At 46.1% G+C, this 24,660-nt stretch overlaps 1 protein-coding gene and 1 long non-coding RNA gene across 8 annotated transcripts in view; one reads left to right on the top strand and one right to left on the bottom strand.

The window, feature by feature from the left end:
- Window positions 1-8,504: 8,504 nt before the first annotated feature.
- On the bottom strand, window positions 8,505-11,966 carry LOC139602175 (uncharacterized). Its single transcript, XR_011683122.1, has 2 exons — window positions 11,664-11,966; window positions 8,505-8,799 (listed from the first exon to the last, which is right to left on the bottom strand). It is a non-coding gene; the product is annotated as an uncharacterized lncRNA (long non-coding RNA).
- A 399-nt stretch (window positions 11,967-12,365) lies between these two features.
- The window catches only part of RFX2 (regulatory factor X2), an 87,518-nt gene continuing 75,223 nt past the window's right edge, over window positions 12,366-24,660 (top strand). For all 7 annotated transcript variants that reach the window (XR_011683191.1, XR_011683190.1, XM_071452251.1 and 4 more), the window contains exon 1: window positions 12,366-12,500. The gene's annotated coding sequence lies outside the window, so the exon portion shown is untranslated. The remainder of the gene's footprint in view (window positions 12,501-24,660) is intronic.

Genomic DNA, 24,660 nt, shown 5'->3' with positions numbered 1-24,660 from the left:
CCGGGCAGCCATGCCAGAGCTTTATCACCCTTTCTGTAAAAAACCTTTTTCCTGATATCCAACCTAAATTTCCCGTGGTGAAGCTTGAGAGGATCCCATAAATTCTAGATAAATATATAAATATATAAATAATAATTTAGTTTGTGATGGGCACAAACTAAAACACAAGACAAACACCTCAACATGAAGCAAAACTTCTTTACATTGAGGGTGACCAAGCTGCGCAGGGAGGGTGTGGAGTCTCCCTGTCTGGAGACATCCCAAACCCCCCTGGATGTGTCCCTGTGTCCCCTCCAGGTCATTTGGGGTATTGTGATATTTATATGATATGGTTTTGTCTCCAGAAAGTAATGTTAACTCGAATGAAAATGTGTAGAAAAGGTAAACTGAAATGTAAGGAGTGCAATGGGGTGGAGGTAAGATAGGAAACAGAGTTTATTGTCTAAACCTAGAGTTGCAGTTATCTCTGTCTCTTCCCTATCTGTATTATTTTCTTCTCCTGCTTTGGTGAAAAAATGCTGCAAAATAATAGAATATCTGATTAAATCCTATGTCATATACCCCTCATGCAATGCAGAGCTTAAACTATGGCAACAGAGTGGAATATTTCATTATCTCCATGTACCTAAATAAGACATTACAGAAACGAATTTCTTTCCTTATTCCTTCACATGGGGTTGAATCTGAATTTATTACATAAAAGCACTTAATTAAAAGTCCAGTATCTCTCTTTCCCAGGTGAGCCTGCCTTGGCTGCATTGTCACTCCTTGTGCCACAAGATCAGGAGACAGGAGGGGGCTGCAGGTTCAGCAGCCTTGAGCTCTGCTGATAACACAGCCTGGACCTCAAGGGGAAGCCAAAACCTCCAGCATTTTGTTCCTGTTGGGAAATCTGCAGTGAGAACACACAGAAAGCCTTCAGCCCATGGTCCTGGGTGAGTTACAGCAGTGCCTGGGCTGCCTGTGCTGGGATGTTACAGATTTTTACTTCTGTGGTTAAAGTCAATTTTTCAGATGTGTATTCACGCTTCTGGAGGGGTTTAAGAGATGTGGAGATGTGGCACTCAGGGACAAGGTTTAGTGGGGGCTGGCAGTGTTAAATCATTGGCTTTGCTGATTTTAAGGGTCCTTTCTAACTTAAATAATTCGGTGATGCCTTCGTGTTTCTGCCTCCCCTTGACATTTCCAGGTATTTCACATGAGTAAGGCAGGGGGAGATGCCAGCAGGGACAGAGCTGTCCTCACAAGGGAAGTGTTGGATTATGCCCTTTTCTGATTCATAGATGGGGTAACTGAGAGATGTTTTAAAAACTTTTATTCCATTTTCGGTCTCATGTGAAGGGTGAGGCAATATAGACATTATAATTCACACTATATTATATATATATATATATATATTCACTCATGTGTTATAATTCAGAATTTCTAATTCTATTTCTCTCTCAACAATGCCTGTCTTATTCTCTGACATTTCCAAGTTAACATTTCTTATCTCAAAGTTTACATACAAATACATACAATGTAAACCTTCTATTAAGCTTTAAAAATTCTCTACAAATTCATTTCTCACAAAGAACATCAGGATAAGAGCAAAGGCCCAGGAAAATTCAGATGTATCTGGAGCTGTGATATTCCAAATTTGTGCATGTCAAACCACATCCCTGAGGGCAGGAACTCTGGTGCACAGGTTTGGTGAGACATGGGCTGGCTGCTGCTTCTTCTTTACCTCAGCCACAGATTTCCTGTGCCCTACAGAACACCAGCCCAGTGACATTTCCATTTGCAGGTTCTTTCCTTTCCTGCCATCATCTCTTCGTGCAGCTGTGGACACAGAGAGTGGAAATTTCTCCTTCAGCTGAACAGAACCAGCCCTGTCTGCCCATCTGAATTACCCAACACAGGTTACATCATTTTCACTTTTATCACCAGCCCTGGCACCGTGTCTGGGAGCTATTCTGGGCTAGGGCTGCTCTGATAACACTCCCAAATTCCCAGCTCCAGAGTGGCAATGACTCAACCCAAGCTGCTGCACCTCAGGACGTTGACTTGGAAGATAACAGGGCATGGAGGGCAGTAAAATATTTCAGCAATTTCCACTTGAAGCTGGAGAGGAGGAGAAGTTGGATGTGATGAGGAAACAGGCTGGAAACCACAGACAGAAGAGTCTCTTTGTACCTGAGTCATTTCCACACTTAAACTGCTCATGGTGTCTTTCCCATCAAGGACTTGCAACATCTTTGCTGGTCATGTGAAATGGTCTGCAGCAAATAGGTGTGGGAAATACTGGAAAAACCCCCAAAAAACCACAGCCTAAAAGCACCCAAAGACAACAAAAAGACACACACAGTAAAATCCCCACCAAATTATGCTCTAGATTAACATCCAACTCCCAACTGTCATAAATCAGCAAAGCCAAGGACTCATCACCAGGACACAGCAGATGATAAGTGACCTTTATCTGCCTCTATGATTAAATGACTCTTCTGCAATTCTCATCAATAAAACAGGACAAAAGCTATTTACCCTGGCCTGTCATGGGCATAAACTCCTTTTTAGGAGGTTTGTTTTTTTTTAACTCATTAAAAACTGCACACTCATGGATTTTGAAACAACACAGAGCGGGCAAAGGCTGTTTATGCAATATGCAAAGTGTAGTGTGTGAAATACATATTTATAAAGCCTGAAAAGCGGTGGAGAATTAGGATTTCTTGGCTGTATAATTACTTAGTTTGATGTTAGATATCACCTCACTTCAGAGGCCATGCCTATGTCCTCTGAATATTAAACTTAAACCCAAACTGCAACATTATCTGTGCCTGCAGGTAACCCCAGTTTTGGAAAAGAATTTGCTGGAAAGCCATTTGCTCTAAAATGGGATGGATACAGAAGTTCATAGAGAAAAAAATCCAATTGCACCTCCAGAACTTCAGTAAAAATGGAATTCAGTAAAAATTTCCCTTGCTGCTGGAGCAATGGGCTGCTCCCCCCTGCCCAAGCCAAGGGACTTGGTGTGACAATTTTTGCCAGGCAAAACCAGGCTGTGCCCTGGCTGCCATCCCCTCTGAAGCTTTTATTATTACTGCTTTTAATGAAGGGATGAGACCACTGTCAGGCTAAAACCAATTTATTGTTCAAATAAACATCAGTCTCAGAGGATGTGAGATTTTAGAGGAGCAAGCAGTCAGCCATAGCCCAAAGCAGTCACAAGTTCTTTGTTATAAGACAATATAGAACTTTCTAATCCAATCCAAACCAAAGTTTTTATTTTTTAATTTTTTAAATTTTTTTTTAAATTTTGCTTTTCTAACCTATCACCTTTACTTATTTCTACTGCACTGTGGATGCTTTTATCCAATAGGCTATTATCACATGTATATGCTTCTATTAAAACTTCTGAACTCTTAGCTTCTCTATGCAATTACACCCCTACATTATAAACATTTCACCATATTATCAATACAGTTCCCTACATTATAAAACCTTCACCACTTTATCAATACAGTTTCCTACATTATAAACCCTTCAGCATCTTGTTAATACAGTTCCCTACATTATAAACATTTCACCCTATTATCAATACAGTTCCCTACATTATAAACCCTTCACCCTATTATCAATACAGTTCCCTACATTATAAACATTTCACCATATTATCAATAGTTTCCTACATTATAAACCCTTCACCACTTTATCAATACAGTTCCCTACATTATAAACCCTTCACCCTATTATCAATACAGTTTCCTACATTATAAACCCTTCACCCTATTATCAATACAGTTCCCTACATTATAAACCCTTCACCATATTATCAATACAATTTCCTACATTATAAACCCTTCACCCTATTATCAATACAGTTCCCTATATTATAAACATTTCACCATATTATCAATAGTTTCCTACATTATAAACATTTCACCCTATTATCAATACAGTTTCCTACATTATAAACATTTCACCCTATTATCAATACAGTTTCCTACATTATAAACATTTCACCCTATTATCAATACAGTTTCCTACATTGTAAACCCTTCACCATCTTACCAATACAGTTTCTCACTTAAAGCATATTCTTACTTACAACTATAGGAACATAAGTTTATTATTTTTCTGTTTGATGCCTGTGTATTGTATTTTTATATCAATCCAAGCTTCTTCCAAAGCTTGGAAGATCAAACCCTCCTGTGTCTGTGGGAGTTTCTATCTTTGCATTTCCCACGTGAAGCTGTGTTGTAAGAGGAAAGGGAAGGATGTGTGACCAGAGATGGTGACACAGAAATCAGCTCTGCCCTTGGTGACACGGGCCAGGTGCCACTCCAGGAGCCAGGGGACAGCACAAAGTGACAACTCCCTGCTGATGGCTGAGTGTTGGAGCCCTGGCTGCTGAGAATTTCAGACTTTCTGTGCTGACAGGCTCTGACCCCCAAGAGAACACTGCATTGACCTGAGGATTCCAAAATTAATCCAATAATTATTCACTCATGGCCTGCAATGAGGACTTTTCTGAGCAAATACAAAATACCACCCAAACCCATGGAGAAGAAGGAGAAGGTGAAGAAGAAAGTAGAGAAGGTGAAGAAGAAGAAGAAGGTGAAAAAGGAGGAGGAGGGAGGAGAAGGAGAACAACAAGAACAAGAAGAAAAAGAGAAGAAGAAGAACAAGAAGAAGAAGGAGAAGAAGAAGGTGAAGAAGGAGGAGGAGGAAGGAGAAGGAGAACAAGAAGAACAAGAGAAGAAGAAGAACAAGAAGAAGAACAAGAAGAACAAAAACAAGGAGAAGGAGAAGAAGAAGAAGAAGGTGAAGAAGAAGGACCAGCCTCCTAAAACCTCCATCTTGTTTTATATATATTATTATATTTTAAAACCTTCCACTCTAAGTTTCCCACCCTGTGATATCACACATTTCTATTCAATCTCCACACCCACAATCCCAGCTCTGTCATTCCATTTTGGAAGCTTCTCCACGGCCTCAGGTCAATGCAGTGTTCTCTTGGGGGTCAGTGCCTGGCAGCACAGAAAATCTGAAATTCTCAGCAGCCAGGGTTGCAACAGTTGACTGAGCTGGGGTGAGCTGCAAGACCTCTGCACCTCAATTCAGCCTGAAATGTTAATATTCCACAGCACCACTTAATCACTTCTGTGGTTTTTAAACATAAACTCACCCGAGTGAAACAGTGACAGAGCTCTAAGAAGCTCACAGCCACCAGGATATTGAGCTTCCCCATGCCAACAAACCAAGCCTTTTTGCTCAATATTCACATTCCAAGCTTCCAGCAGTGTGCCCAGGGGGCCCAGAAGCAGACCTGGCTTGTGCCAGTGGCCACAGGACCAGTGAGTGTCCCCCAGTGCTGGGCACTGCTGGGGTCACACCTCACATCCAAGGCTGTTTTGGGCCCCCCATGATTAGAAGAAGGAGGGGCTGGACCATGCCCAGGGAAGGGAATGGAGCTGGGGAAGGCTCTGGAGCACCAGTGTGGTGAGGAAGGCTCTCTCCAGGTGTCCCAGGCTCTTCCTGGCTGCCATGCAGGTGCTGAGGGTGCCATCACTGTGTGTTTGGTTGATTCTGTGCCCCCTTTCCCACCACATCTCCCAGACCTTCACTCTGATGCTGCCCAGCACTCCCTCAAGGCTCCTGGGCACTCTGCTCCAGCACCTGGGGAAATGAGAGGTGTGGAAGGGGTTTCACAGCCACTTCTGTGAGCCAGGGAGAATTTTGAGAGGAGGATCCATGTTTATCTCAGCCAGAATTTCTTACCAAGGCCATTGACACAGAAACCAAGAAAGAAAGAAGGAGAAATACGAGAAACCTGCAACTATTCCAATAAACACTTTGTTTGTCTCTTGTAACCAACGAGTAAAGTGTAAACTTAGGAGTTTTGTAAGAATGTATAAAAAGCATGCATGCTAGAATAAAAACAGGTCTGAAGCTGTGGCATTAACATTCTCTGAACAGAGAGAGATAATTTCTTCTCAGGTTTTTTCCTGGAGAAGCACAGAGAGAAGAAGAGAAAACAATTCTTATCTCTACTTGCTGCTCCTGTTGCTTTTACACGTGTGGAATATGTTAGGAAGATTCTTTACCTGAAGTAATTTGTTAATTAGATTCTATTGAAGATTGTTTTGATTCCTTGGCCAATTGAGTCAAAGCTGTGTCCTGACTGTCTGGAGACAGTCACGAGTTTTCTTTAATATTCATAGTATAGAATAGTATAGTATTAGTATAGTATAGTACAATAATTTGTGGTTTTTTCAGTGTCCCCAGGATGAAGGAGGAATTGAGAATCTGACTCCATGTTCTTAGAAGGCTAATTTATTATTTTATTCTAGATATTATATTATATTATATTATATTATATTATATTATATTATATTATATTATATTATATTATATTATATTATATTACATTATATTACATTACATTATATTATGCTATACTAAAGAATAGAGAGAGGATACTTACAGAAGGCTTAACAAGATACTAATTATAATAGTATTATATATAATATATTACTTATATATTATAAGATACTATATATATACTCTAATATATACTTATATATTATAAGATACTAATTATTAGATACTTACTCATGACTGACTCCTCAGAGTCTCAACACAGCTGGACTGTGATTGCTCATTAAGTAAAAAACAATTCACATGAAACCAATCAAACAATCACCTGTTGGATAAACAATCTCCAACCACATTCCAAAGCAGCAAAACACAGGAGAAGCAAAGGAGATAATATTGTTTTCATTTTTCTCTGATAATAAATCAGGAGAATAAATCCCGGTGAAAGGATTTTTCAGAAAATATGACAGTGACAGTATCTCTTTGGTATAGTTCTAATATAGTATTAATGTAATGTAGCATAGTTTAATAAAGCAATTGTTCAGCATTCTGAATCAATGGATGCCAATCATTTCCTCCTGATTTTACTACACAAGCCTTCTGAAAATGGAATGTGTTGCTTTGCACTGTCTCTGTCTCACTCCCCAGCAAACCTGTGCTTTGTGCAGAAATTCCATTTAAACCCTGCACAGGGGCTGTTCGGCCACTGAGGGTTTCATTCCACAGAATTCCACATGCATTCAGTCCTATCAGTCTGACTGCCCTTGATTTCATCCAAGTTGTGACACATCCTCCTCCTGTGGGCTCAGGAGCTGCAGGGAGTGGCACACAAAAAACCCACAGGCACTGTGGTTTTTTTTCATGACTTTATCCTGTGTTTTTTGGTGGAATTTCCAGGCAGCTACAGCCAAAACCAAACAGATAAAACTGCAGATAAATGCTTGGTCCTTTAAATCTCATAAAAGGAAATTTCCAGGGTGGGTGAAAAGAGAGCATTTGGGGTTTTAGGTGGCCTAAAAACTTGTTAGGGGGAAGATATGAGGTTGGGAAGAGTGACCTTCCCAAATCCCACATGGTGCAGAGAAGCTTTGGCAGGGATTGTTGTGCAACCCAAGGGAGACAGGAAAAAAGAGCACAGGAAGGGCTGAACATCCTCTCCTCTTTCTCTTTCTTCAGCACTCACCTGTTTGCTTCCAGGCTGAGGAAAAAAATGCTCTGGGCCACTGCCAGGACAGGACAGAGCATCCCACAACAGCCTGGGATTCATTGTCCTGATGGGAAAAGATCCCATAACAGCCTGGGATTCATTGTCCTGCTGGAGAGAGATCCCATAACAGCCTGGGATTCATTGTCCTGATGGAAAAAGATCCCAAGATCCCATAACAGCCTGGGATTCATTGTCCTGCTGGAGAGAGGCTGGGCAGAGCAGGACAGGAAAATTCCAGCCTGGAATTTCCTTGGCACAGCCACACTCCACAGATTTCTCCTCTCAAGGCCAGCCCAAAGCACCGAAGGATGTTGTTGTGGTGGAGTTTGTGGTGCAGAAAACAAAGCCCTGGGGCTCTGCTTGGAGCAGGAGCTCAGCCAGGGCTGTGCCCAAGGAGTGGGGCAGGAAAAAGCTGCAGTTTGCACCAGTCTCACTGGAATTTCCTTGGAAATAGGTGGGATGGAGATTAAATGGAGATTTAATTCCTAAGTGCAGCTCTGGAGTGACTCCCTGCCTGCAAAAGCAGGACCTGTTTGTGTGCACCACGAATTGAAATGATTGGGAATGAAATGATCTTGGAATTTCATTTTATGGCTGATATTTTAAAGGGAAAATCCACAATAACAGATGAGATGGTCCTCACAGCCTGCAGGGGAAGGCGCTGTGGGACAGGGGACACAGAGAGGCACCAGTTCAGCCTCCAAATGCTCTGCACTGAGCTCACTCAGCAGCAAAAGGCAGCACGGAGAGAATAATAATTAGGGTTATTATTAGGGTTGGAAAACACCTCCAAGGATGGGAGGAAGCTGACACAGAAATCTCCTAGGTGCTGTTTGGTCCCTGTTTGGAATGGGGATTCTCTCCCATTTAAAACTTTTTCTTTAAGCAAAAATCCCAAAGGCAATTTAAAAAATTGCTTTTGGTTTTAACCCTCTGGGAATTTATTTTTTTTTTTTTCATGCAGAAAACAATTTAAAGGAATAGTTTCATTTCAGGTTTCATTTCCAGCACCTAAAACAACAACATTTTTCATGGCTAAACACAATATTTCAAAGGATCCTGCTCCCTTTACAAGGAATTTGCTTTCATCAGAAAACAGTTTTGCTGTTCAAATCTCCCTTTAGTGAAATCAAGTCAATCAATGAGGCCCTTTGGGCAGGATTGGGTTTGAGCTGAATTCCAGTTTGCTTTGAGGAACGTGCCCTCCTGTGGGTAGCAGAGACAGCTGCAGCAAGCTGGGAGAAAAGAGAAGGAAGAGAAAAATCAAAGTTCTCTTTCTTTACAACTTTTGGAAATTCATCCCCTTCCCCCAGCGCCTGGTACGGTGTGAGAGGAGCGAGATCTGGCTCATCAACAGGCTGGAAAAAAACCAAAGAAAAATTCATCCCAGTGATCAGCTTGGCACAAGAAAATTGAAAATAACTTAAAAATCATTAAAAATAAAAGTGCTGTGGTGATTCTGCCTGACCCCTGTGGGCTGCAGGGTTTCCCAAAGGTGCCGTGCTGAGCATTATTAAAAATTTCAAGCATTATCAAGGGTTCAAAACTGGCTGTGGCACCTGGGGACAGGGCTGGGGCAGGGTTGGGTTGGGTTTGAAGATCTCTGAGGGTTTTTCCAGCCCCAATGGCTCCGTGATTCGGAGAATTTCACGATGCTGTTGGCACCTGTGCTTTGGGTTGCACTCAGGAATTGGCACTTTGGGAAGAACAGGAGCACACCCAAATGTGTTTTATATTTCTTTTTGCTGTTCAGTGGGGAATCGTGCCCTAAAAACTAAAAGTAACAGAGCTGCAACAACACATGGGGCTGAGGAATTTCATTCAGCTCCTTGTAAATTTGAGTGATAATTCAAAATCAGCATGGTGCAACTCAGTGTGGCCAAACCCAATGCATTTATTCCTGCTCAAGCAGGAACCAGTGACCACAGGATTAAAAAATAGCTGTTTACTGAGTGGTTTTTAGGGAAAAAAACAAAACAAAAACCAGAGTATTGCTTCATTTCTTCATTTGTAAAACAAGAGATTGAGGGAAGGAATGAGAGCAACCTTCAAACACATCAGGAGTGTTTAAGGCAAATCTATTAATGTGGTCTCAGTTTCCAGGAGTAAAGGTGGATGTTTATTTGTCCTAGGTGATTTTTTAAAAACTATTTCACTTCTATTTTCTCTTCTACTGCATGTTTTGCTCACCTAAAAGTTGTTCTTTTTAAATATGTCTGGCTTAAGCATTTACAACCCATCAAGAATAAAATTATATATAAAAAGAGAATTAAAATAAAATATTTTTAAAATAAAATATTTAAAAAATAAAATAGAAATAAAAATAAATTAGAATAAAAATAATTAAATATAATACAAATTATTTTCCTCAGGAGCTTCTCCAAAGCTCACTCACAGAATAAAAATTATTTTTTTATTCAAATTATTTTATCCAAAGGTCCCTCAGTGTGTCCACACTGGTCAGACACACAACTCCATGAATTTTTCCAGTGTAACTCTCGTGGTAATCTCCCAAAAGCAGGAACAGCAACCAGAAATCTGCTCTCTAACCAGTGTCTAAAATTTAAATTGCCTCACTCAGTCACTTCCTTTTCCAGTAACTCCTTTCCAGAAGTGTTAGGTAAGAAAAGTAATAATCCTGTGGTGTTTGGAGCAGGCTGTGTTATTGGAGTCTCCATGGGTACAAATTCCACACACTTCCTTGGCTGAGGCTGGGACATACTTTTCAGAAAACGTTGCAGAAAAAATACATCATAAAAGCTCTTTTTTTTTTTTTTTATTGCATGTCAGGAAAGCAATCCTGGAAATGGTGAAATACCTGATGGGGATTTTTCAGAGCAAGTGCTGGGGATTCTGCTGAATTTAACAGTCAGGGAAAACCCCATAAAAACCCCCACAAACAGAGCTATTTCGTAAAGCTCTATAAAAAACTGCTGCTTTCCTAGGCAGCACCTGCATTCAAAAAATGTGAGAGTGGCTTGGAGCCTGGGCTGGGTTTCACTGACAAAATAAAACAGGATGAGATATGGGGAGTGAGGAACCATCCAGCCTGGCCTTGGGCACTGAAAGGGCTCCAAGGGCAGCCACAGCTGTGCCAGGCAACAATTCCTGCCCAATATCCCATCTAAATGGGGTTTTTTCCCATCTAAATGGGGTTTTTTTCCCATCTAAATGGGTTTTTTCCCATCTAAATTTCAGTGGGAGCCATTGCCTGTGTCCTGTCCCTCCATCCCTTGTCCCCAGTCCCTCTGCAGCTCTCCTGGAGCCCCTCAGGCCCCACAAGGGGCTCTGAGGTGGCCCTGGATCCTTTTCCTCTCCAGGAGGAACAATTCCTACCCAATATCCCAGCTAAATGGGATTTTTTCCCATCTAAATTTCACTTTTTACAGTGGGAGCCATTCCCTGGGTCCTGTCCCTCCAGGGCATGTCCCCAGTCCCTCTCCTGGAGCCCCTTCAGGCCCTGCCAGGGGCTCTGAGCTCTCCCTGGATCCTTCTCCTCTCCTGCCAGGAAACAATTCCTGCCCAATATCCCATTTAAATGGAATTTTTCCCCATCTAAATTTCACTTTTTCAGTGGGAGCCATTCCCTGGGTCCTGTCCCTCCAGGCCTTGTCCCCAGTCCCTCTGCAGCTCTCCTGGAGCCCCTTCAGGCCCCACAAGGGGCTCTGAGGTGCCCCTGGATCCTTTTCCTCTCCAGGAGGAACAATTCCTACCCAATATCCCATCTAAATGGGATTTTTTCCCATCTAAATTTCACTTTTTACAGTGGGAGCCATTCCCTGGGTCCTGTCCCTCCATGGCATGTCCCCAGTCCCTCTCCTGCAGTCCCTTCAGGCCCTGCAAGGGGCTCTGAGCTCTTCCTGGAGCCTTCTCTTGTCCAGCTGAGCACCAGGGAACAATTCCTTCCCAATATCCCATCTAAATGGGATTTTTTTTCCCATCTAAATTTCACTTCTTTAAGTGGGAAGCCATCCCCTGTTCTTGTCCCTCCTTCCCTTGTCCCCAGTCCCTCTCCTGGAGACCCTTTAGGCCCTGCAAGAGCTCTGAGGTGTCCCTGAAATTTTCTCCTCTCCAGGTGAGCACCCCCAGCCTGGAGCACCCCCATGGCGCTCTCTGGAGTTCCCCGGCATTTCCAGGTCCTGGTGCCGCAGTCTCAGCCCCGGGCTCTGTCCGTCTGTCCGTCTGTCCGTGCAGGACGATTTTCTGTCCCAGGGCTTCTCCCCGCACACCCCCGAGCTCCGGAGGGCGGGAGGGAGCAGCATTTCACCGATATTCCCCCAGTTCGGGGTGGGAGCAGCATTTCACCGAAATTCCCCCAATTCGCCCCAAACCCCGCCCGCTCCCACTCGTTGTTGTCGGTGACGTCACGCCCCGTCGCCATGACGACGGCTTGATGTCACGTGGAGTGGGCTACAAAAAAAAACCCACAACAACCCCCTGGGCAGCCCGCCCTTTTGGAACGTTTGACAGCGGGAAAAGCAACTTTTTAAAATTTTTTTTCTTTTTTTTTGGTGGTTTATTGAGGTGAAATCATCGCGCAGGCCCCGCCCCTTCACCTCCCCCCTCACAGCTTCCCCGCGCCCTCGCGCGCGTGCGTCACGCGCCCGGCCCCTCCCCGCGCCGAGGCGCCAAACCGCGCGCCAACCGCCGGCCACGCCCCCTCCGTCACGCCATTGGTTGTCCCTCCACGTGTCCCGCCCCTTTGCTTGACAGACAGGCGCTGGACCAATGGAAATCGGTGAAGCGCCGGGCACGCCTCCTCTGGGCGGGACCGGGCGGTGACGCGCGGGGCCGGGGTAGCAACAGTTGCCTCGAGACCCGGCGCCCGGCGCCATAGTGACCGTAGCCCTGGAGACTGTTACTTGCCAACGGCGGCAACGCGCGGCCCCGGCGGCCGGAGCCCAGCGCAGCCCGCGGCACCCGGCGGCGACGGCAGGTGAGCGGGGCTGCCCCGTGACGGGCTGGAAGTGGGACTGCGGCCGGGGAGGGGGGGTGCAGGTATGTGCGCGGTCTCCGCATTCTCCCCGGGGCCGGCGCGGCGCGGGGCCGGCGGCGCGGACCCGGCTTGTCCCGGAGCGGGATGCGCGGTCCCGCTGCGCGCCGGGGCGGGGGGCGCCGGTCGCGCCGCCCTCGGAAAGTTGGGAGCGGCGGAGGCGGCGCCGCCGAACCGCCCCGGGCTCCCCCTCCGCGGGCCGGGGCCGCTGCCCCGGAGCACCGCCCGCAGCATGGCCCCGCCCGGGCACGGGAACCGACACCGCCCGGCCGGCGGGGGGGCCGCGGGCCCGCGCACCGCCGCTCTCGGCTCCGCGGGGCTGCCCGGAACTCCGCGCTCCCGGCGGCTCCGCGGGGCTGCCCGGAACTCCGCGCTCCCGGCTCCGCTGGGCTGCCGGTGGGTCCCACCCGGTCCGCGAACCCCAAAGTGTCCGCTCAGGGTCGGGAGGGGGCCCAGGGCAGGCGCTCCGTTGGGATCTGAGTCGGCACCGCTCAGCGCTGTACCCGTGCTCTCCCTCTCTCTGTGCTCTCCCTCTTTCCATGCTGTCCCTGTCTTCTCTTCCTTCTGTCCCTCTCTCCATGCTGTCTCCGTTCTTCTCTTCCCTCTGTTCCCCTCCCCGTGTGGTTCCCGTCCCTCTCTTCCCTCTGTCCCCGTCCTTCTCGTCCTTCTGTCCCCCTCTCCATGCTGTCCCCGTCCCCCTCCCCGCGCTGTCCCCGTCCCCCCCTTGCGCTCCTCCTCCTCCTCCTCTTCGGGGGTGGAGGGAGGTGATTTCAACTCCAGCTCGTCCCTGGAGTTTGCCAGAGCCGGGAGATCCCGGCGCTCGCTTTCTCGAGTCGGGCTTAGAAACGAGGGGCAATCGCAGCGAGAGCTATTTGCAAGCATCTGCCGTCTGTTCTTGATGTGGTTTCTGCTGTTGGTTTTGAATAAAGTGTGTTGTGAAACAAGATTCATCTCCTGTTAGAGTGGGATTTTGTGGACGTGCCTGTTTCAAGCGTGAGTTCCCGCTGCCTGATTAAATGTTTCCATTGTTTTTACTTAGATAGCACTCCGAAGCCTTTTTTTTGGCTTTGCTGTCGAAAGAGGCAAGACTTACTAATCAAAGAGTAGAATTAGTAATAATTTTATTAAATATTGTTAAATTTACTTTACCTTTTTGTATTTGGAATGTCCTTAAACTGAGGCTTTAACTGATAGTTTAAACTGAGAGCTCAGCTTTGGAATCATTTAGTCGAGGCTCTTTTCATCTGCTTCTGCCCAAACTTTTCAACTTTATCTTGCTTACAAATCACTTGAGAATAGAAAGTAACGTCTGGCTTAGAGAAAAGAAAAAAATCCGTCTCTAAATACCAATCTTAAGCTCCTGGGCTTCCTTCTCTGCCTCTGCTGTTTCACTTTTCAGTCTGAGTTTGCCTCAGCCAGTGCAGGATCAGCTCAGTCTCAGGTTTTATTTTAAAGTGGCACATTTTGTAGAAGGGGAGGCATTTTGGGAGGCTCTGTTGTGGTTAGCTCGTTCTGGACGAGTTGAATCAACCTCTGACTGTGTCTGCTGAGAGAGTTTGGGATGAACAGTTTGATTTCTGGGTTTTGCTGAGGCAAAACCCCCAAAGCACGACCTTGTAGGACTTTGTAGGACTACAGAGGTGTTGGATACATGAAAATCTCAGTTTTTGGGTTTTTTTAATCCAGCTGTGTCTTTACCTCTCAGTGTTGCTGTCCCAAGGGAGGGGAGATGGATTGGAATTCTGTGCTATGTGTTTCATTTGCTTTGGGGTTACACAGCTGTGGGGAGACTCCAGGGGTTTGTTGTTTGGAGCTGGTGTTGTCAGAGCTGTTCCCATAACCACGAGGTTTGGAACTGCTCATCTTTTTAACCGGAATCTGGGTTCTCAGGTAACAACAGGAACTTGGCCTGAAGGCTGAAAGCACAGACAGAAGGGGTTGTCAGCTGGAATTTCTTTGTCCCTGCTTGCTTCTTGCAGAACAGGAACGATCCCTGGGGATGGGGATAGGAGCATCCAGTGCCACAGAGGAAAGGCAGAATCAGGTCCTCACAGCCACCCCTGCTTTGCATCTCCCTGCTGAGCCATTTGCATCTCATGAATTCCTCTCTCAGGAGCAAAGCCCCCGAGAGCCAGCTCTGCTCCTGGGAAATCTGCAGCACCTGGAAAGGGGCTGACACTGCAGGCAGCACACTGGGGTCTTTTCCTTTAGCCCTCTCTAAGAGGGTTTTGTAGGATTGCCGTATAAATCTGTAGGATTATCATAGAAATGTTTAGGATTGCCATATAAATTTGTAGGACTGCCTTATAAACTTGTAGGACCGCCTTATAAATTTGTAGGATTAGCATATAAATTTGTAGGATTGACATATAAATATTTAGGATTGCCATATAAATTTGTAGGATTACCATTTAAATTTGTAGGATTACCATATAAATTGGTAGGATTGCTTTATAAATTTGTAAGATTGCCATATAAACTCGTAGATTTGGCCTATAAATGGAGGTACCTCCTTCATCAAGGGACTTGGCTCCACACTGAGCCCCTGCAGCCAGGCTGGGAGGGAGGGATGGGGTCACCCATCCCAGGATTTAAGGCTGAGTGTGGTCTAGAGAGAGCTGGTGTTAAATTGTGTGTTAGGTATGGGAAGGTACATCAGAAATACACTTTTTGTGTCCTGTAAACACCATCAGACCCATCCCTGGAAGTGCCCAGGGCCAGGTTGGATGGAGCTTGGAGCACTCTGGGCCAGTGGAAGGTGTCCCTGCCATGGGACAGGGTGGAGCAAGGTGGGATTTAGGCTCCCTTCCATCCCAAACTATTCTGGAATTCTGTAATCATCGAGATGACATCATTTGTCCTGGCTTTTGGGGGAAATCCTCCAGCTGAGAGTATTCCCTACCACTAAAAGCCACATTCCTCCACAAAATAACTTCGGTGCTGCAGAATGGAAGGCGCCACTCATTGTCTTTAAATAACCCCTTGCTTGTAACACCTCGGAGCACCGACAGCTGCCACGTGTAATCACAACATGTTTTCCCTGCCCATGGAGGCCCGTAAACAGAGCAGCTTTGGCGGATTCCAGCCCGTTTCCCCCGCTCGCTCGCTTTGAGCTTGAGCCGAGCTAAAAGCGGAGTCCGGGCGCGCTGCTGATTCAACAGGCGGGTCCGCTCTCGGGAGTTGCTGCTGGAAGCTGCCGAGTTATTTTTAACCCCACATCTCCCTCCCCGGCGGCCTCCCTCGGAACAAATGCCAGAGCGGCGCAGGGCTGGCTGCGGGCCAGCGGGAGCCCAGCGTGCCTGCCCGGCCCCGGGGACTGGGATCGATCGGGATCCATTGGGGTCTGGGCTGGGATCCATAGGGATCCGGACTGGGATCCATCGGGATCCATTGGGGTCTGGGCTGGGATCCATAGGGACCGGGGCTGGGATCCATGGGGATCTGGACTGGGATCCATCGGGATCCATTGGGATCTGGGCTGGGATCCATAGGGACCAGGGCTGGGATCCATGGGGACCGGGGCTGGGATCCATGGGGATCCGGACTGGGATCCATGGGGATCCATTGGGGTCTGGGCTGGGATCCATAGGGACCGGGGCTGGGATCCATGGGGATCCGGACTGGGATCCATGGGGATCCATTGGGGTCTGGGCTGGGATCCATAGGGACCGGGGCTGGGATCCATGGGGATCCGGACTGGGATCCATCGGGATCCATTGGGATCTGGGCTGGGATTCACCAGGACCGGGGCTGGGATCTGTCGGGTTCTGGGTTGGGATCCATCAGGAGCTGGGCTGGGATCTGTCGGGTTCTGGACTGGGATCCATCAGGATCCAGGCTGGGATCCATTGGGATCCGGACTGGGATCCATCGGGAGTCAGGCTGGGATCTGTCGGGTTCTGGACTGGAATCCATCAGGATCCAGGCTGGGATCTATCGGGACCCAGGCTGGGATCCATTGGGACCTGGGTTAGGATCCACTGGGATCAGGGTTGGGATTTATCAGGATCTGGGCTGGGATCCATTGGGATCAGGCCTGGGATCCATCCGGATTGGGATCCATTGGGATCCATCAGGATCCAGGCTGGGATCCATGGGGATTGGGACTGGGATCCATCGGGAACTGGGTTGGGATCCATCGGGATCGGGATTGGGATCCATTGGGATTGGGGCTAGGATCCATCGGGATCCAGGCTGGGATCCATGGGGATTGGGACTGGGATCCATTGGGATTGGGGTTAGGATCCATCAGGAACTGGGTTGGGATCCATCAGGATCGGGGTTGGGATCCATCAGGATCCAGGCTGGGATCCATTGGGATTAGGACTGGGATCCATCAGGACCCGGGCTGGGATCCATGGGGACCCAGGCTTGTGGTGCCAATATTGGACACGCACAAAGGGGAGGTTTCTGTCTGCAATCTGCACTTTCAGATGAGTTGGTTTGTTTTATTTGGACTGGCAGGTCTTTATTCCTTTGTTCAAACACTCACAATTCCAGCTTTTGTCTGGGAACGTGCTGGCTTTCCCACGTCTGTCCGAGCAGCTTAGGGATAATTCTCCATAAATTCATAAATAGATGACAAAACCTTCCTTCAGCACAAACTATGGACCCCTAAACACAGGAATCCAAACAGCTTATGTAATAATTATCAATAAATTAATAAACAGATGATAAAACCTTCCTTCAGCACAAGCTATGGACCCCTTAACACAGGAATCCAAGCAGTTTATGGATTAACTATCAATAAATTCATAAATAGGTGACAAAAACTTCTTTCAGCACAAACTATGGACTTCTTAACACAAGGATCCAAGCAGCTTATGGAATAATTATCCATAAATTCATAAATAGATAACAAAACCTTTCTTTGCAAGCCTTAACTCCCTGAGCAAAGAGGAATCCATTTGTACAGGGCACTTCCTAGAGTTCCTTTTCTTAGCACACAAAGCACAGAGAGGAAATTATTTCAGGGTCATAGTAATACAGAAATTATTTTTATTTGGGGGGGAAAGCAGAAAAGACAAACCCACTTTCAGCTTTTGGTGATGTTTTGTAAGAGGTGGCAATGTTTGTATTTCAGAAATTATTTCAGGACATGTAAATATACAAATTATTTCCAGGTGGGGGGGGAAGGAGAAAAAAACAAGCTTACTTTCAGCTTTGGGGGATGTTTTATGAAAGATGGTGATTTCTAGAGAAGTTTAAATGTTGTTAATTCAGCTGAGTTGTTAAAACAATACATACTTATGTCTAGACATGTGATTTCATGTCAGTGAATGAGAAACTCTTCCTCTTCCCAAGGTATTCCTGCTCACTTATGTCACTGCACGGCTTAGGCAGTGTCTGCCCTGCAGGAAAGTTAAAAGCTGTATTTTAAATTGCAACAGAAGCAAGAAGTTTCCCAAACAGAACTTTAGAAACTGTTTTGGTTCCTTGATCTGGTCATAAAATCACAGAAGAACCTTTCCCTGAGATCCATCCCAACACCAGACACAACTCCATGTCATTCCCTTGGGTATTTCCTGATGTCCTCAGGAGTGAAGAGCTGTAGAAATCTCAAATGAAGGCGTTTGAAAAGTCATTTAAAGGCAATTCATAAGCTTGCTTATGAGAGTATTAGGAATTTGTTTTTCTGAGCTTAATAAATGCCAGAGAAGTCTCAGAGTTGTACAAATGTATCGTGGGAGGAAACTTTGCAAGAGGTTAATGACTGAACATTGCAGTCAGAGGAACAGGTCACACCAATAATGACTTTCACATAAAGAATATGCAAACAAAAATCAGATGCTCTGTTTTCTTGTCCCAAATCTGAAAGAAATCCTCAGCAAGAAGCTGACAGAAATAATAATTACATTGACTGTAGAGATATCCCTCCCTGATGAGCTCTTTGGTGCATATTCCCACCATCCAGGTTCCACAATTTTTTAAATTTTTTTTTTCCCTGTGTGAGGGAGTTTTTCTTTGGCTTCATGTGCAGGGTGTGTGGATGTGTGTGAGGACAAACAGCAGCAGGTACCTTGTGCAGGCTGTGAGGAGGAGCAGCTCAAGACACGTCCCTGAAATCCCCTGGCAGGGCTGGTGCCTTGTGGAGGCTGAGCTAGAACACACTGGACAGAGTTCATTAATAAAGCAGGGATTTGTTAAGAGGCCTCAATGGATGCACCTTGGGCAGCACAACCCAAAATGGCCACATTGGAGTTCATTGTCCAATTCCAGCTCCAGACCATGAAGGCTCCAGGGACACCTCAGAGCCCCTGGCAGGGCCTGAAGGGGCTCCAGGAGAGCTGCAGAGGGACTGGGGACAAGGCCTGCAGGGACAGGAGCCAGGGAATGGCTCCCACTGGGAAAGGGGAGATTTTTATGGGATATTTGGAAGGGATTGTTCCTTGGGAGGGTGGGGAGGGGCTGGGATGGGATTCCCAGAGCAGCTGGGGCTGCCCCTGCATCCCTGGCAGTGCCCAAGGCCAGGCTGGACAGGGCTGGGAGCAGCCTGGGACAGTGGGAGGTGTCCCTGCCATGGCCAGATGTTCTCCAAGGTTCTTCCCACCCAAACCATTCCATTGATGCCTTGTGAAGGCTGAGCTAGAGCAGAGACCAGACAAAGCTAAAGAATAAAATAGGGATTTATTAAAAGGCCTCAATGGATGCACCTTGGGCAGCACAAGAGCCCAGCCAGGGCTGCACCCAAGATGAACCAAAATGGTCCCAAAATGCACAACAGGTCACAGGGTCTCTCCCTTTGATCAGTTCTGCTCCATTTGCATCTTGGAGTTCATTGTCCAGTTCCAGCCCCAGCCCATCCAGTCCCATCCTTGTTTTTCTCTCTCCAGCCCACGTTGTTTGTGCTCTTGGGCTGAGATTTGGATCATTTGTCCTTGGTCCCCAGCTGGAGCAGGAATTGTTTTGTCTCCCTGCTCTGTGCACAGAGCTCACCATCCCCTCATGTGAACCCAGACCCACCCACTAAAGCAGCACAGAACCTGAAAAATAGAAAAACTCAAACCTGAGGCATCAGGGTGACTCCATGCTCTCACTTCTTCAGGGCATCTCTGATCATTACAAAGTCTCATCTTAGCAAAGAAAAGGTGGAACATGAGCAGGAACAAAGCAGGAATGGCTGGACAAGGGGGAATGGGTTGAAACTGAAAGAGAAGAAATTTAGGGTTGATAACCAAAGAAATTCTTTGCTGTCAGGAGGGTGAGCCAAAGGTTTGCCAGACATGTGCCTGCCTCGTTCCTGGCAGTGCCCAAGGCCAGGCTGGACAGGGCTTGGAGCAGCCTGGGATGGTGGAAGGTGTCCCTGCCATGGCAGGGGTGGAATGAGATGAGCTTTAGGGACCTTTCCAACCCAAATCATTCCATGATTCTCTGAGATTCCCTGGCTCCCTCTCAAGGCCAGAGCAGCAGGGTTCACCTTCCAGGGCTTTCAGGGCAGTTCAAATCCCAGCAATTGCTCTTTGGCACATAAAATTCTATTTTCCCATTCCTTCTAGAGAAAAGGATCCTGGCTGGATTTACTTCTCTCCCAATGAGCTTTGGAGTGCACATTTTCCTTTCCCATCAGGAACCAAACCCATGCCCCAAACTCTCAAACATCCCTTTTGCAGGATGGGGATGGGGGAATCCTTGTGGGCTCCACACATCAGGAGCAAATCCAGGTGTGAAGGGAGATGGTTCTGCCTCCATGGCTGAGTTTTGGAAGTGCCCCACTCATTTGGAAGCGTGAGGATGAAGTGATGTTTGGGATGAAACAGCAGTAATTCAGGAATTTGTCTGGGATTACGTGGCTGGTGGTTCTTTGAGGTTAACACGAGGCAAAGGGTCCTGCTGAATGGAGCCTGTAATTAAGGATGCCTCTTCTGGAGGTGTCACTAGTTAAGAATGACAGGAAACATCAGGGGAAGAGGAGAGAAGGGGAAAAAGTGGGGGTGGAATGATTATAGGCAAACAACCTCAGCAGAATTAGCAATTTCCTTAACAACCACCTGGTTAGTCATTGTCAGACTGTTCCTTAGTATCAGCTTAAGATCCCATTGCCACCATGACAACCCTGGAACTGTTCTGGAGAATTTCTGGCTTAACACACAGCTGATTAAACATTCACCCTGCCCAGGGAATGCTATCAGTTATTCTTGTTCTTCTGACCTCTAGTGTCTGAGAGTCCTGCAGGCTTTAGATAAAGCAGCCTCACACTGACAGGTAAAACCCTGCACTGCTCCTGCCCTTGTGCACTGAATTATTATTATTATTATTATTATTATTATTATTATTATTATATAAAGCAACATCACACTGACAGGTAAAACCGTGCACTGCCCCTGCCCTTGTGCACTGAAGAATTATTATTATTATTATTATTATTATTATTATTATATAAAGCAACGTCACACTGACAGGTAAAACCCTGTACTGCCCCTGCCCTTGTGCACTGAACTATTATTATTATTATTATTATTATTATTATTATTATTATTATTATTATATTTTTATTTTTATTATCATATAGAGACACCCAGCAGTGCTACACAGCAATACAGGGATGGCCTCAGTGCAGTGCTGGTGGAAGTTATTGTGTTCTCCTGATTTGTGAGGGTTATTTATGATGGATGAGTGTCTTCTGGAGCACCTGAGCATCTGATGATGCTTTTGCACACAGGATTTCTCATGTTTTAGGTGTTGTTGGAGTGGAGCATCAACTCATGTGAAAGGAAATGGCTTTAAACTGAAAGAGAGGAGGTTTAGATAAAATATCAGGAAGGGATTGTTCCCTGTGTGAGTGATGAGGTTGTGGCGCAGGTTTCCCAGAGAAGCTGAGGCTTCCTTGAAGTGTTCCAGGCCAGGCTGGGTGGGTGGTGAGAAGGTGGCAGGAGGCAGAACAGGAGGAGCTTTAAGGTCCTTTCCAACCCAAACCATTCTGGGATTCTTTTTTCTGTTCCCTTCTTGGCTTTCTCCAAGATCTGATCCTGGGTTGGTTTAGTGCTGGTTTAGGTTTAGGTTTGGTTTAGGGTGGTTTAGGGTAGTTTAGGTTTGGTTTAGGGTGGGTTCAGTTACTGGCTGGTAATGGGCAGTTTCACAATTAGATGATTCATTAATTATCCTTTACTTGGTGTATGAACAAGGCTGCTTAACAAGGCACAGGAGCTCCAAATACAAATGGCATTTCTCTCTCCATCACCTCATGACCATGGTGGGATGGGGTCTCAGTGTGGGAAATGGATTTGGAGAAAATTTGTAGAAAATTCTCAAAGCCTGACAGAAAGAAACACTTATAATGTATTGTAATTAGGAAAAATTGGCTTCTGATTGTGATGGTGTGAATTTTAACATCTGTATTGTCTCACCCTTCTCATGAGACTGAAAATGGAATAAAAGTTTTTAAAGCACCTCTCAGTTACCCCATCTCTGGGTCAGAAAAAGATTTCATCTGACATCTCACCAGTGTCTGCAGTGCCCAGGACAGAGCTGTGTCACCCAGGGATGAGCAGGGGAGTGTGGGGAGAGCTGTGTGTCCTTCCTGAGCCTGTTCCCCACTGCTGCCAGACCCTTCCAGCCTGCTCAGGGCTGCAGACTTGGGGAAGGGTCTGAGGGGAGGCTCCTTGGGAGGAGGCACAGGGGCAGGGGCTGAGCTCTGCTCTGGGACAGGGACAGGAGCCCAGCAAGGGCTGGAGCTGGGCCAGGCCTTGGCATGGAGCTCAGGGCAAGGTTCTTCCCCCCGGGGCTGCTGGGCACTGCCCAGGCTCCCCAGGGAATGGTGCCAAGGCTGCCACAGCTCCAGGAGCCTTTGGACACAGAATTCACAGAATCACAGAATTTTGGAATCACTGGGTTGGAAGAGACCTTCAAGATCATCGAGTCCAGCCCAGCCCCAACACCTCAACTGAACCCTGGCCCCCAGTGCCACATCCAGGCTTTGTTAAACACACCCAGGGATGGGGACTCCACCACCTCCCCGGGCAGCCATTCCAGAGCTTTATCACCCTTTCTGTAAAAAACCTTTTTCCTGATATCCAACCTATATTTTTTCCTAATATCCTAATTAGGTTTTTCCTAATATCCTACCTATAGGATAGGATCTCACCAACTTCCTAATATCCAACCTAGATTTTTTTCCTGCTACCCAACCTGTATTTCCCTTGGCACAGTTGAGGCTGTGTGCTCTGGTTCTGTCAGTTCCTGGAGAAAGAGCCCAGCCCCACCTGAGCACAGGCACCTTTCAGGAGCTGCAGAGAGTGATGAGGGCACCCCTGAGTCTCCTTTTCTCCAGGCTGAGCACCCCCAGCTCCCTCAGTTGTTCCTCACAGGGTTTGTGTTCCCAGCCCCTCACTGACAGAGCCCTCAGGGCTGCTCAGGGTGGGGTTTGGGGTGGCTGTGCAGGTCCAGGAGCTGCACTGATGATCCCTGTGGGATCCAGCTCAGGATATTCTGGAATTCTGTGAGCCCAGGCTGGAGCAGGAGGCTCCTGGAGGTGTGTGGTGAGGTGCACAATGAAGTGTGCACGCCCTTCTCTGTGCAGCTCATGGGAAACAGGGATGGGTTGTGCACAGAGCTGGATATTCCAGCAGCTCTGGGGCCTTTCTCACCAACAGTCTCATATTTTCTGTTAGCCAGGCTCTTGTTTGGCAGTGAATGGAGGTTGTGCAGCCTCTGATAAGCTGGGAGGAAGCAGTTGGGAGATAAGCCCAGGCTCTCAGTGTGCTGGGGCTGCTGTTGTCAGTGCTGTCACCTCGCTGCTCTGTGCAAGGATATTTTTCTCCTCCTTCCCTGAGCTGTCTGGGATGGTTCAATCTAAAAAACCACTCAAAATTCATCTCTAGGCTGTGAAATGTGGGGGGAGATGGGAAGAAGTGCAGATGGACTGGTTCTGCCTAATTTGTCTTGCATTTAAACAATTTCTTGTGCTGTTCAAACCCCCACCCTTCCCCCCAAAGGAGATGAAATGCAGATCTTTTCAAATATTCATGACCTTAAATGACCAATCATGGGAGGAAATTTTTCTTTAATAGGTACAAATAATAAGAGAAATAATGGCTCCTGATCACCAGGCTGGTCTTTAGAGCTTCCTTCTTCCTAGCAAATATTTATTCTCCTTAATGTGACAGATGTGCACCATTGTTAGAAGACTTCCACCTGCCAGGAAGGTGAAATATCCTCCACAGAATATTTCTGTAAGCCCCTTAAAGAACCTGGGGCTTGTATGCAAAATGTAGATTGTTCTATATGAAAAATAGAGAAGAAACAGCTCCCCTCAAGCCAGAAATGCAAAGTTCACCCTCCTATTTTAGGCAGCTCCTCTGTCACATTGTCCTGCACCCCTCTGACCTGAGCTGGGCTTGCAGAATCAAAGTTGTTGCTACTCCTGGTGTAACTCAGAGATCTGTTGGGGTCCAATGAGTTGTTACTATTAATATTTTTTGTTAGGAGGAAACATTAGAGTAATAATAATGTATGTAGTGACAAGAAAGAACTTGATTATCAATGAAATTAATAATAATAATCAAATAAATTGATAATACTTAGGAATTAATTAGATCATATACATAATTAATAATATATTAAATTATATAATTATTAAGTATTATAACATTGAATTGTTATTTTAGAGTTTGTAATAGTTGATAAATTTCAAATTAGAGAATTTTATTTTAAATTTAGTAAATTTAGTAATTTTAGTAAGTTTAGTCATTTAATTTAAATTTAGTAATTTTAATTTAGCAATTTAATTTTAGTAATTGAATTTAAATTTAGTAATTAACATAAATTTAGTAAATTAGTAGAGAATTTAATTTAAATTAGCAGAGAATTTAATTTAAATTAGTAGAGAATTTAATTTAAATTAGTAGAGATCGTCTCACGCTGAGGGAGGGAGGTTAATTATTTAATAATTCTGTGCCAGGACATTCCAGCACAGCTGCGTCACCCAGGCTGCTGGGATGGGCTCTGCTCCTCTTGAGTGAGGAACCTCAGGGCTGTTTGAGTTAATAACCCTGTTAATAACCCTGTTAATTAGGGATAAACCCCATGGAGCCAGCCTGGAGAGCTGGGGGTGCTCACCTGGACAAGAGAAGGCTCCAGGGACACCTCAGAGCCCCTTGTGGGGCCT

Source organism: Agelaius tricolor, unplaced genomic scaffold, assembly GCF_023055355.1.
Source record: "Agelaius tricolor isolate 1412-34295 unplaced genomic scaffold, bAgeTri1.0.p SCAF_33, whole genome shotgun sequence".
NCBI lineage: Eukaryota > Metazoa > Chordata > Aves > Passeriformes > Icteridae > Agelaius > Agelaius tricolor.
Note: the sequence above shows the minus strand (reverse complement) of the source record. Positions and strands in the feature narration are given on the sequence as shown.